This window comes from Mus caroli, chromosome X (genome assembly GCF_900094665.2).
Source record: "Mus caroli chromosome X, CAROLI_EIJ_v1.1, whole genome shotgun sequence".
In the NCBI taxonomy this organism is placed as follows: Eukaryota; Metazoa; Chordata; class Mammalia; order Rodentia; family Muridae; genus Mus; species Mus caroli.
Genome location: NC_034589.1, coordinates 59554208 through 59566069, shown reverse-complemented (window position 1 = coordinate 59566069; position 11862 = coordinate 59554208). Strand labels below are relative to the sequence as shown.

General features: G+C 36.2%; 1 pseudogene; it reads left to right on the top strand.

The window, feature by feature from the left end:
- Positions 1 to 1182: 1182 nt before the first annotated feature.
- Positions 1183 to 11862, top strand: part of LOC110286224 — a 121353-nt pseudogene continuing 110673 nt past the window's right edge.

Here is an 11862-nt window from a genome sequence, read left to right as displayed (position 1 = left end):
GGCCCACTGTACTTGGATGATAGGATAGGCTTTCCTCTAATGATCCATTTCTAAGGTTTTGTAGGAAGGCTTTCCTGTGCTCCAGTCAAGGCCTGGACTAAGGACTCTCATCTGCATGGGAACTTCTCTCACTCTGCCCTCTCTACATTATCCCTGGGCCCCTGGTATTGGGGGACTGCCCCTTGTCCACCCCTCAGCCTAGTGGTGTCAGTGGCTTACATGCCCACCCGGGGCTGAGTGGAAAGCGTCCAGCAGCCCTTCCAAGTACGCCTGCCCAGAGCATAGGAGGAACTCTGGCCAGACACTTGCTCTTTCCCTCCCCCTTCTTCCCTTGTATCCCCCTTTAGTTCCCAACATACTCCAGCTTGTTTCTTTGGTCCATTTGCTTGGAATATATTTTCTAGCCCTTTACTCTGAGATAATGTCTATATTTGTTTTTAAGCTTTGTTTTTTTTGTCTGCAACAGAATGATGGGTCCTGTTTTGTCATCCATTATGTTATCCCGTGTCTTTTTATTGGTGAATTGAGTACATTGATGTTGAGAATTGGATTTGCTTTATCATATGTTTTCTTAAGTGCAGTTAATCTCCTTGAATTGGGATTTTCATTCTAGTATATTCTGAGGGACTAGATTTGTTGATAGATATTGTTTAAATGTGGCTTTTCATGGAATAACTTGTTTTGTTCCCCTATGGTAATTGAAAGATTTTCTGGGTATAGTAGGCTGGACTGGTATCTGTGGTCTCTTAGCAACTGCAAGCCAGGCCCTTCTGGCTTTTAGAATCTCTGTTGATTAATCAATTGTAATTCTAATAAGTCTGTCTTTATATGTTATCTGGTCTTTTCCCCTTGCAACTTTTAATATTCTATCTTTATTCTGAACATTGGGTATTTTGATTATTAGGTTGTTGTTGGACATTCTTTTCTGGTACAATCTACTTGGTGTTCTGTAAGGTTCTTCTAGGTTTATAGCCATTTCTTTCTTTAGGTTAGGGAATTTTTCTTCTATGATTTTGATTAAAATATTTTCTGGACCTGATAATTTTTCTTCTACTCCTATTTACTTTTAGGTTTGGTCTCAAGTACCACTGGACCTCTAAGAAAGTAGATGGGATTGTAAACTGGAAAATGGAGTCCAGGAAGTAGAGTGTAGTTTAAGGTGATGGGTCTGTTTTACCAGATATGGTGGGCAAAGATTTCAGACAGGACATTAACTGGTTGTTCTTGGTACACTCAGGATTCCAGAAATTTGGTCAGTTAGGGTGTGGGAAATTTGGCACAAGGTATGGGATGCAGTTTACAGCTGTTGGGGATATTTTCAGGGGAGCTGATGGGCAGAAGATTGAAGGGGAAGGGACTTCCCATGTGTCCTTGGTACTGGTAGGCTCAGGGAAGGCAGGCAGAGTTGTGGCGTAAGAAGTAGGGGGCAGGTATGTGTTCAATTTACCACTGTTGGGAGTGTTTTCAGGTGAGTTGGCTATCAGGATCTTGTAGAAGGGTTTTATCAGGTGTCTCTGGTGCTAGCAGAGGAGAGCAAACAGATTTGTAGGGCAGAAAATGAAGCAGAGGGTTCAGGGGTCACCTTATGTATGCTTAATGTCTCTGACTTTATTTTATTTTCTCTTATACTTAGCCATAAACCCATAATTGATCTCTTTAAATTATTATATTCACTGTGATTATAGTTATATTTTTATCATTTTCTCACATTTTAACTTTTCTCTTACTTGTGCATGTCTTTTAATCTACAGCCTTCTCCTGCGTAAATTAAGGTTTCATTAATTATTCATTTCTCTAAGTGTTAACTTTGAGTTTAGTATATCTCTAAACTATCTCTAGTATTTACCTTTTATAGTGTTCTTATTTTCTTTGTGGGCAATAAGTTATTTTGTTTTATTCTTAACATTTAGAGCCACTATCTGTGCATCTACAAATTTAGCTTTATTTGAGATGTGTTCTGTTCTTCAGTGATCATAGGTCTTGGGTACTTTTCCCCCCTTTATTAAATATAGACTGTTTTCACACACAATATGTCCTGATTACAGTTTTTCTTTATCCCTCCAATTTCTTCCCCATTTTCCTCCCATCTAAACATATCCCATTTCTGTTTCTTATTATTAAAACAAATAGGCTTCTAAGTGATAAAAAATAAAAATTAAACAAAACACCTTAGAATAGAACAATACAGCCAGGCAGTGGTGGCACATGCCTTTAATCCCAGTATTTGGGAGGCAGAGGCAGGCAGATTTCTAAGTTCGAGGCCAGCCTGGTCTACAAAGTGAGTTCCAGGACAGCCAGGGCTACACAGAGAAACACTTTTTCGAAAAACCAAAACAAAGGAAGAAAGAAAGAAAGAAGGAAAGGAAGAAAGAAAAGAAAAGAACAATACAAACAGAAGGAAACCAAGAAAAAGAATGAAAGCCAGATATAGACTGAGAGACTCACCCTTTAGCATACTCAAGAATTCCTTACAAACATTAAAGAGGAAACCATAATATATACACAGAGCCTGTAGGGTAAAATGAGAATATATATAACTATGACATGACATTAAGAAACAAGGAACTTCCAATGATGCAGTTTGAGTTTATTTTTTGTTGTTGGTTTACTGCTAGACACTCAGCTTACCTTTAAGAGTAGAGAATTGCCTTATCTGGCATTGATGGGAGGAGAAGCCCTTGGTCCTGTGGAAACTTGATGCCCCAGTGTAGGGGAATGCTAGAGGGGTGACATGGGAGTAGCTGGGTGGGAGAGAACCCTCTTAGAGGCAAAAGTGATGGGGGATGTGATGGGGGGTTGTAGAGGGCAGACCTAGAAGTGGGACATTTGGAATGTAAATAGATAACCAATAAAAAAAATGAAAAGGGAAAAATAAATCTGAATTCAGAAAAAAAATAAAGATTAGTTTATTTCTAGAGTGAGATTTCCTTGGAGAAAACCAAATTTTCACTTGGAATTGGTGATCAGTTAGAGATAAATTCTGGGTTAGGGATGGGTACATGTGTTCACTTCTCCTTTCAGCTTTATAAGCCCATCTGGTATAGACACCTGCAGGCCTTGTACATGCTAATTCAGCCTCTGGTAGTTCATATATATCTCATTCCTGTAGTTTTAAAAGGAGTTTTTTGTTGTTGTTTGTTTTGTTTGTTTGTTTTTCCTTCATAGCCTTTTGCACCCAAGTTCTCTGCCTCTTTCTCCACTTGGGTTTCCTGACTCGTGAGGGGCCGGATTTGATGGAGACATTCAATATAGGGCTGAGGGTTCCAGGGTCTCTAATTCTTTGCATAACTTTTGGGTGTAGGTATCTCTGTTTGTTTCTATATGCTGGAGGATCAAGTTTTTCTAATAATGGTGAAACAAGGCACTGATCTATGAGTATAGCAGAATGTCATTAGAAGTCATTCTATTGTCAAGATTTTTTTTTTTGACTTAGAGCAATGGTATTTTGTTTTACCCTAAGTCCATGGGCTAACTAATTTATTAGTAACCCCAAACAGTGTTGGGGTTCATCTTGTTGTATTAGTTGGTTACTTGCACAAACTTTGTGCCAACAATGCCTTACATATCTTACAAGCAGGACACCATTATAGATTAAAGGTTTTGTGGCCAGATTACTGTTTATATTTCCCTTTTTGTAGAGTGCAGAGTACCTTCCCCTACTAGCATACTCGCATGTAAAGGTGAAGGCTCTGAATACTAACTGGACTTCTCTCTGTTCAATGAGTTGTTTAGGTGTTATATTCAACAATGATGTCTTGCAATGAGGTTGTGAAAAGCAACTTATTGCCTTGGCAGCAGACTGTTTTCTTTGGAGTTTCCCATAGGGCCCATTATCTGACCTCAGATTTACATGCAACCCAATCCAGGTAATGGAAGTTTCATTTGGTGGCAAGATATATCCAGTTAGACTTCTGTCTCTTCTATTACTTGGGGATTTCATCTAGAACACCTTCCTTGTGTATATTTTCAGAAGCTTCTACTGACTTATGCTTCAATATTACTCCTCAAATCATTCTTAATTTTATTAGTCTTTCACTAAATTACTTTCCTTATCTCCACCTTCCTTCCTTCTTCCATTTGATCCTCTGCTTTCAGTCCCCCTTTCTATCTATCCATAACAATCTATTCCACTTTCCTTTTCTAGGGAGATCTATCTGGTCCTACTAGTCTCTTGCTTCATACTGAACCACTGTGGTTCTTTGGATTGTAGCTTGTGTATTATTTACTTACCAGAACAGCTAATGCCCTTGGATATCCTTAAAAGTGATCTCTTATGTTGAACACATGCTAAAACTGTCATAATATTTTGTCATATTTGAGTCTAAGTTTTCAGTTCGAACTTTTAAGAACAGGTATTTTCTAAATATTTGAAATATTTTAAAGCCATAGTTTGATAATAAATCATCATTAATGGAATTTTTACAAATCATATAAAATGGTTCAAAGTGAGACATTTTTATCTGACAAATGCCTATTTACTGTTCTGAGCTGAAGAAGATCATGCTAACCATTTAAAATTGTTTATAGTTGGGAAATGTATTATCAAAATGCAACAGACTTTCCTAAAGCCCTGAAGCATATCTGATAGGAAGAATTTGAACAAGTAATTGACAATGCCCTCGATTCAAGAGGGCTTTTAACATAGGGTAAAAGCAAGAAAAAGAATAGAGTGGTCAGATTCAAAAGTAAATTGAGTTTTCAGAAATATTTGTATTCTTCTGATCTACAAAATAATAATTACTGGTTCTGTTGACTGCAATTACCCTGTGGGTGTGGTTGTATTCATTAGGATACCATTACAATTTGAATTTTTAATATAGAATTTGTTTGCTCGCTGAGATCTACTGTTTACCAGCACTGTGACCGCAAGCATTATATTTAACTTTTCTTGACCTTAATTTTTTTTTCTGGGGGTGGTGGTATTGCAAGACTAACAATATTTTTCTTCAGTACAATAGGGAATTTCTCTGACATTAAAAAGAAATAATAAAAGATAGTGCTTTTTTGGTTGCAGATTATTATAAAAATGTAAAGAACTATAGCTACACTGAAAAATAACAAAAAAATGGTATGTAATTTTTGTCATGGTACAGATGAGTCATCTTGCCTGGTATGCAACTCATAAAATCAGAATATATTGAACATACTTAGTGTCTTCTAAATACAATCTATTTGAAATAGAATAATGATGAAAGCTGAAGAAAATATCAATGTAGCAAGGACAAAGGTCATTTTTGACTGCTTTATAATTTATGACTGATATAAAAAGCTTGGGATGGCACTCATCTCATATAGACTGCAAATCTAGGCAGATCAAAGTCTAGGGAGAAATCTAAATTTAGAATAATTCTATTTTATGTTGAAGAGTGAGCAGGAAGATTTTCCCTGTAATATCCTGCTACTTGAGAAGCCAAATTCAAAGTAAACTGGGTCAAAGTGATCAAACAATAATGGTACATATAGCAATGAAGAGTAGTACTTTTAATATTCTATAACCCCTGATTAGTTCATTGCATTCTAAGTCTTTGATTCCATGATTAAATGAGTTATAAGATTTTTAATATTTATTACTTATACTGTATTTTATAATTCTTAATTGGTTAAATTTATAATAATTAATCTTAATTTGATGAAGGTTTTGTCTATAATACATGCAAAGTTAATAGTTACTGTGACTGAATTGCATGAATGATGATTGCCTATTTTATGGCATGCATCTGAAATGTTATCTTCAGGATCATATTTGAATACTTCTTTCTTGGCTGTGGCAATTTGCAGGAAATATAATGCTTTGAGAAGATGGTGCCTACCTGGGAGAGGCAATTAATTAAAACTGGGTCTTTGAATATTTATCCCAGTTTCTTCCCTCTCTTTGACTGCTGGTCCAATGTTATGTAAACCTGTTCTTGCTGCCATGAACTCCTCAATGTCTTCCATACCATGATGAAACGAGACCCTCAAAATTCATGAACATCTCAAATTATGTTGTTGAAAAATCACATTATGTTGTGGTCAATCTGTTAAGTTCCTTTGTCGGGTATTCTATCACAGTCACACAGAAATAAACAAACATGCTCACAATGTCTCATTTAATCTTCATGAAAGCTCTGTGAGATAGCATTACTATTCTCATTTTCCCCATGAGAAAATTGAAGCTAATGGATGTTCAGTAAGTTTATAGAGTCTTGTTCTAAAGATACAGTGAAATGCAACGTTCTTATAGAGTGTAAAATTTGACTTCACTTTCAGTAATTGAGACCAAGTAAAAATATGAGCAATTCTTCAAAATAATTTCATAATATACTCATGGAATATTAAGAAATATCTGTATTGTTTAATTTCAGAGGAAATGGCTGAACTTCAAAACACTTTTATCAGCTGTATTTCCCACTCATAAAAAGAATCCATGGAAACCACAAGAAATAGGTTTTATTTTAAGTACAAGTCTGACTGCTTGTCAGTCAGTGTCTGAAACACTGTATTGAAAAAGCTACATACAGAGGAAGTCATGTCAAGACTCAGAAAGAAAGAGTAATCAATTACTGATAATTGATGGCATATGTGTCAAGTTCCTGTCATCACAGAACCAGATTTTTATTGCCTATATTTAATTTTTATTGTCCAGATTCGAATCAGCTGTAGCTAGTCCATTCCTCTTGAGAGGAAGCATGAATTTAACTTCATTATTTCTTACAGTTCATTCTGAAAGGAAGTTAATGGGATGTTATCCTAAGGGAAATATTTGATAGAAAAGAAACACTCATGTAAAAGTGACAAGAGAAATGGAAGGAAAGATGGATACTTAATTGTGCTTTGCTCCTCTCATGATGTGACCAACACAGCATTATTTTAAAAACACCAAAGGGCTCATCTGAGAGATATCTTGGATGGCTTTATTATTGGTTCACTGGTGTTGTTTAGTGTTATATAGGTACCGAAAGGATCATAAAATAAAAATTAGAATATTAATTAGACTGTGCTTCTATTTGAGCAATGAAATTGCTTTATAGTCTTTTAAAAGACCAAAGGAAATTAATTTGAACATTGTGGTTTGCTAAAGTAAAACCAGAAATGTCCGTCTACATTTTCATATTCAAGAAGTAAGACTGTAAATTAAGATGTCTAGTCTAAGAGAAAGAGGTAGTGAAAATGAGCTTAATTAAAGTTATTCCTTATTAATGATAACATCATAAAGCAATCCAGAAGAAAATAGGTAAGATAGCTTAGCATCTTAGTGTAAATATTAAAAAAAATAGTAATTTGTGGTCAGAATAAAGTAAAATACCCAAGTAAGAAGAATCAAAAAATGATTGGGGTCAAAAGTAGTTCCACAGACTTCTCTCTGAAGGAAACTTATCAAGCCATATATTACTACATTTTTCAAAGGATACATTGCTTAAATTAAATGATTAGACTCAGAGTTTTCCAAAGATTTATAGGTTTCATCCAACACAATCTTTTCAACATATTTTATCTGAGTAATGTAAAAAGTAAGCAAAATATGAAATAGGTATGACATCATTTTAATAAAAATTGTGTATGCATATATTGCATATGTGTACGTAACAACAATCAATTTTTTAAAAGACCAAGAATTTGAAAGAGGGCAAGAAGAGGAATATGGGAAGACTTGCAGAGATAAAAACAAAGGGAAAATATGACATAAGTATAATCTCAGGAAATAAAAGATAATTAAAATAATAAAATCAGAATGAATAACAGATAATAAATATTTAGAATTAAAGCTACTAGATAAAATTGAGTTCTAGATGTACCACTCTTAACTCCAAACAAATTTTAAAAAACCTAGCTCAGGAGATTTAGCCAAAGAAGCTCCATGTTAAAAGCTAGTCTAGGCCATTCCCCAAGTATGAGATGGAAGAGTCAAGTTAGGTGGGATGACACAGTGCTACATGGAGTCAGACTTAGTCTATTTATCTATTTGTTGTACATAACTCTGCCTTGTGTTCTAATAAGACTTGCTTCACTAGATTTGAGACTTACTCAGGTTCTCCTAAAGTTTCTTCTTTCCCTGTTTCAGTTATAGAGTGGAATATCTATCGTTGTTCTTTGTTTGTATTTGCAAAATTCATGACATGTTCAATTTCTGCAATCTTTTAGCCAGAAAGTCAGTTTTCACCACATTCCAAACCTATCATATCTTGATCTTGGACTTGCTAGCTTCCAAAATTGTGAGAAAAATATTTATGATTCACTTAAATCTCTGCTATTTTAGTTGGACCAGAACAGACTAATGCTTACTCAATTTATTTCTACTTCATAGGTGTGAGAAGACAGATACAAAGAAATTGAGTTTTTCATCATGATAATGCCTGTAAATGAAGAGCAAGGATTAAAGCCCATATTTTATATTTCTTCATCTCACTTCCCTCCTACAATCCTACAGTGATTCTTTGAAAAGGAGAAGGGAGACATATACGGGATCAGTAGCATAAGCCAGTTACTATCCAGAGAAGATAAATGAGGTGCTAAAGGAAAATGCACATGAATTTATCATTATAAACATTTTTTCCCAATGAAAACATTGGATTTCTTTATACATCCATGTCTGATCACCTTGAAAAATGTAAGGTTTAACCATATGCAGCATAAACACAGTCTTTTAATTTTACCAGAATACACACTTTTCCCTTATGAATATCACTATTGTCTCAATCACTTTCCATATATGGGATTTTTCAAAGTAAATGTGTCAAAATACATAATGAAAATTTTCTTTTAACATTGCTATGTTTCTGACAAGTCTAGACAATCAAAGAAATTATTAGTAATGATATTCTGCTATACTCACAGATAAGTGGCTTGTCCAATAATCACCAGAAGGGGTTCTTCTGGCAGCAGCTGGGAGTGGATAAACAGACCTACCAGGAGACATTATATGGACAGAGAGTATAAATTGGAGGTTTCTATTGGTCCCTCTCCTAGGTGCTCTCATAGCCCCGTGGAAGATGGGGGTGAAAGACTATAGTAGTCAGAGGGGATAAAGGACACCAGGAAAATAAGGTTTACTGAATCACCTAACTGGGGCTCATAAGGACTCACAGAGGCTGAAGCAGCAAGCCCAGTTCTAGCTGGGTCTGCACCAGGTCCTATACATATCTGTCATGGCCGCTAACTTGTTGGGTTTTGGGACTCCTAACAGTGGAAGAAAGCATATCTGTGACTCTTTGGTCTGCTTTTGAGACTATTGGATTGTTTTGTCCAGTCTAGTTATGAGGGCTTTTGTCTTGTCTCTCTGTATCTTGTTTTGCCATGTTTGAATGTTGTACTGGCTAGTTTTGTGTCAACTTGACACAGGCTGGAGCTATCAGAGGGAAAGGAGCTTCAGTTGGGGAAATGCCTCCACGAGGTCCAGCTGCAAGGCATTTTCTCAATTAGTGATCAAGGGGTGAGGTCCCCTTGTGGGTGGTGCCATCTCTGGGCTGGTAGTCTTGGTTCTATAAGAACGCAGGCTGAGCAAGCCAGGGGAAGCAAGCCAGTAAAGAGCATCCTTCCATGGCTTCTGCATCAGTTCCTGCTTTCTGACCTTCTTGAGTTCCAGTCCTGACTTCCTTTGGTGATGAACAGCAGTGTGGAAGTGTAAGCTGAATAAACCCTTTCCTCTCCAACTGCTTCTTGGTCATGATGTTTATGCAGGAATGGAAACCCTGACTAATACAGATGTCATCCTTGTAGGTCTGTTCTTTTCTGATGGGAGATGGGTAGGGAGTGTCTCTAAAGGAAAGAGGATGTTGAGAGGGGAGCTGGGATGAGTAGAGGGAGGAGAAACTATGGTCTGGATGTGTTGTATGTGAGAGGAATCTATTTTCAATTAAAAAAAAATTCCATGTTTCTTCAAGTCTAGGACATCTGCATCCCATTTACTGCCATAAAGTAAAACTTTCTTGGCACACTGAAGTAAGTATATTTTAAACCATTCTCTGTGATATAAGCTTGTTCAAGGTACTTAACAAAAGCACAACCTGTGAATTATTTATAATTCCCAAAGAAAAGCTGCCAATGACTACATTTGTGGGGTATAGAGTGTCTTTTGATTTGAAGAACTCTGCAAGCAAGGGACTGGTTACAAGCCCTAAAGAGAACTGCACTTCTAATTTTGGTCCTATTTTCTGGAAACAGAAACATGTTCCCTTTTAGGATTTGGAAATGCTAACATGACCAACACTGTCTTTCTCATAAATTAAAACATACCAGGTAACATCTACAACTAAACAAATCACTATGATAAGTAAGGTGCAATATGATTATTGGTTTAAGAAGTTGTGTTCTCTTGTCCTAATCAACTGACTTCTACTCTTTTTTAAGTCATGTTCCACCCATAAATGGAGATGGTGAAACAGAACACAAAACCATCAAAAATTATGACATAAGGAGGACACAGGTAGATACTCTGACTTCCTTGAACCTGGACACACTGGGGGTACAAATCCAGTCTCCTTTGAAAATTTTCTTAGGAAATATGGAAGCGGAGCATTAGCTGAGCCAAAAAGTTCTGGTGAGGCTTGAAGACATCTGTGTTTTATGGGCTTGGAAATTCATTTTTACATTGCCCTGTAGTCCTTGTTCTCCATTTTAGTGTTTAGACTTACCTTTCACAAACTCCACTATTATGTGTCCACCTCTAAGTTATATATAACATTAGGCAATTAACATATACAAGGTATAAGAAGATTTATAAAAAGAAAGAAAATTTATTCCATTAAGACACCAGGATGCAAGTATCTTTATAATATATCATTTACTATATTTTTAATTTACTAGAGTTAAATTTCTTTTATATATGAGGAGATAATTACAGCTGTAAATTTGTGTTGCAGATAGCAGAGTTTTTAGTGGCTCTGGGGATACCAATTAAATGGTGTACCTATAGAGATTTCCAAAAGACCAGATGACAAAAGTTATGAAAGAACTCAGAAATAATAATGGCCTCAGACCTGCTAATTCAGAAGCATACAGGTAGAGTCCCTTCCCATACCCATTTTTCCTGCCAGCTGAGTCCTCTGGAGTACCACCAACTGTCTTGAGTAACCTGCTTTCCACACCAGATTCACATTCTCCCTCAATCTCTCACACCACCTTCATCAGACCTGTGTATCCTGAACCACACATCCCATTGAAACCATCAAAGGCCTGCTACATCAAGATCATTGAGGATATGCCTCCTCTCATTACCTACCTCAATAATATAATCAAGGGACTAAAACCATATGCATGGCTAAAGGTCCTTGAAAGAAAAAAAATCAGCAAAAACCATGCCAATATGACGACTCCGAAGCACAGCTACCCCACTACAGCAAGTCCTGGATAACCAACACAAGGAAAATATAAGACAATGACCTTAAATCGAGTCTTACAAAGATTAAAGAGACATTTAAAGAAGAAATGAATAAATCCCTTAAAGAAATACAGGGAAATGCAATGAAGAGATAGAAGTCTTTAAGGAAAAACAAATAAATCCTTTAAAACATACAGAAAAATACAACTAAACAGGCAAAGGAAATAAATAAAACTGTTCAAATGGAAATAGAAACAATGAAGAAAACACAAACTGAACTAATCCAGGAGATGGAAAACCTAGGAAAAATAACAAGGACAACAGATGCAATAATAATCAAGGCTTTAGACCCTGACATAAACCCACACAGCCATGGACAAATCCAGAAGAAGAAGAAGAAGAAGAAGAAGAAGAAGAAGAAGAAGAAGAAGAAGAAGAAGAAGAAGAAGAAGAAGAAGAGGAAGAAGAAGAAGAAGAAGAAGAAGAGGAAGAGGAAGAGGAAGAGGAAGAGGAAGAGGAAGAGGAAGAGGAAGAGGAAGAGGAAGAGGAAGAGGAAGAGGAAGAGG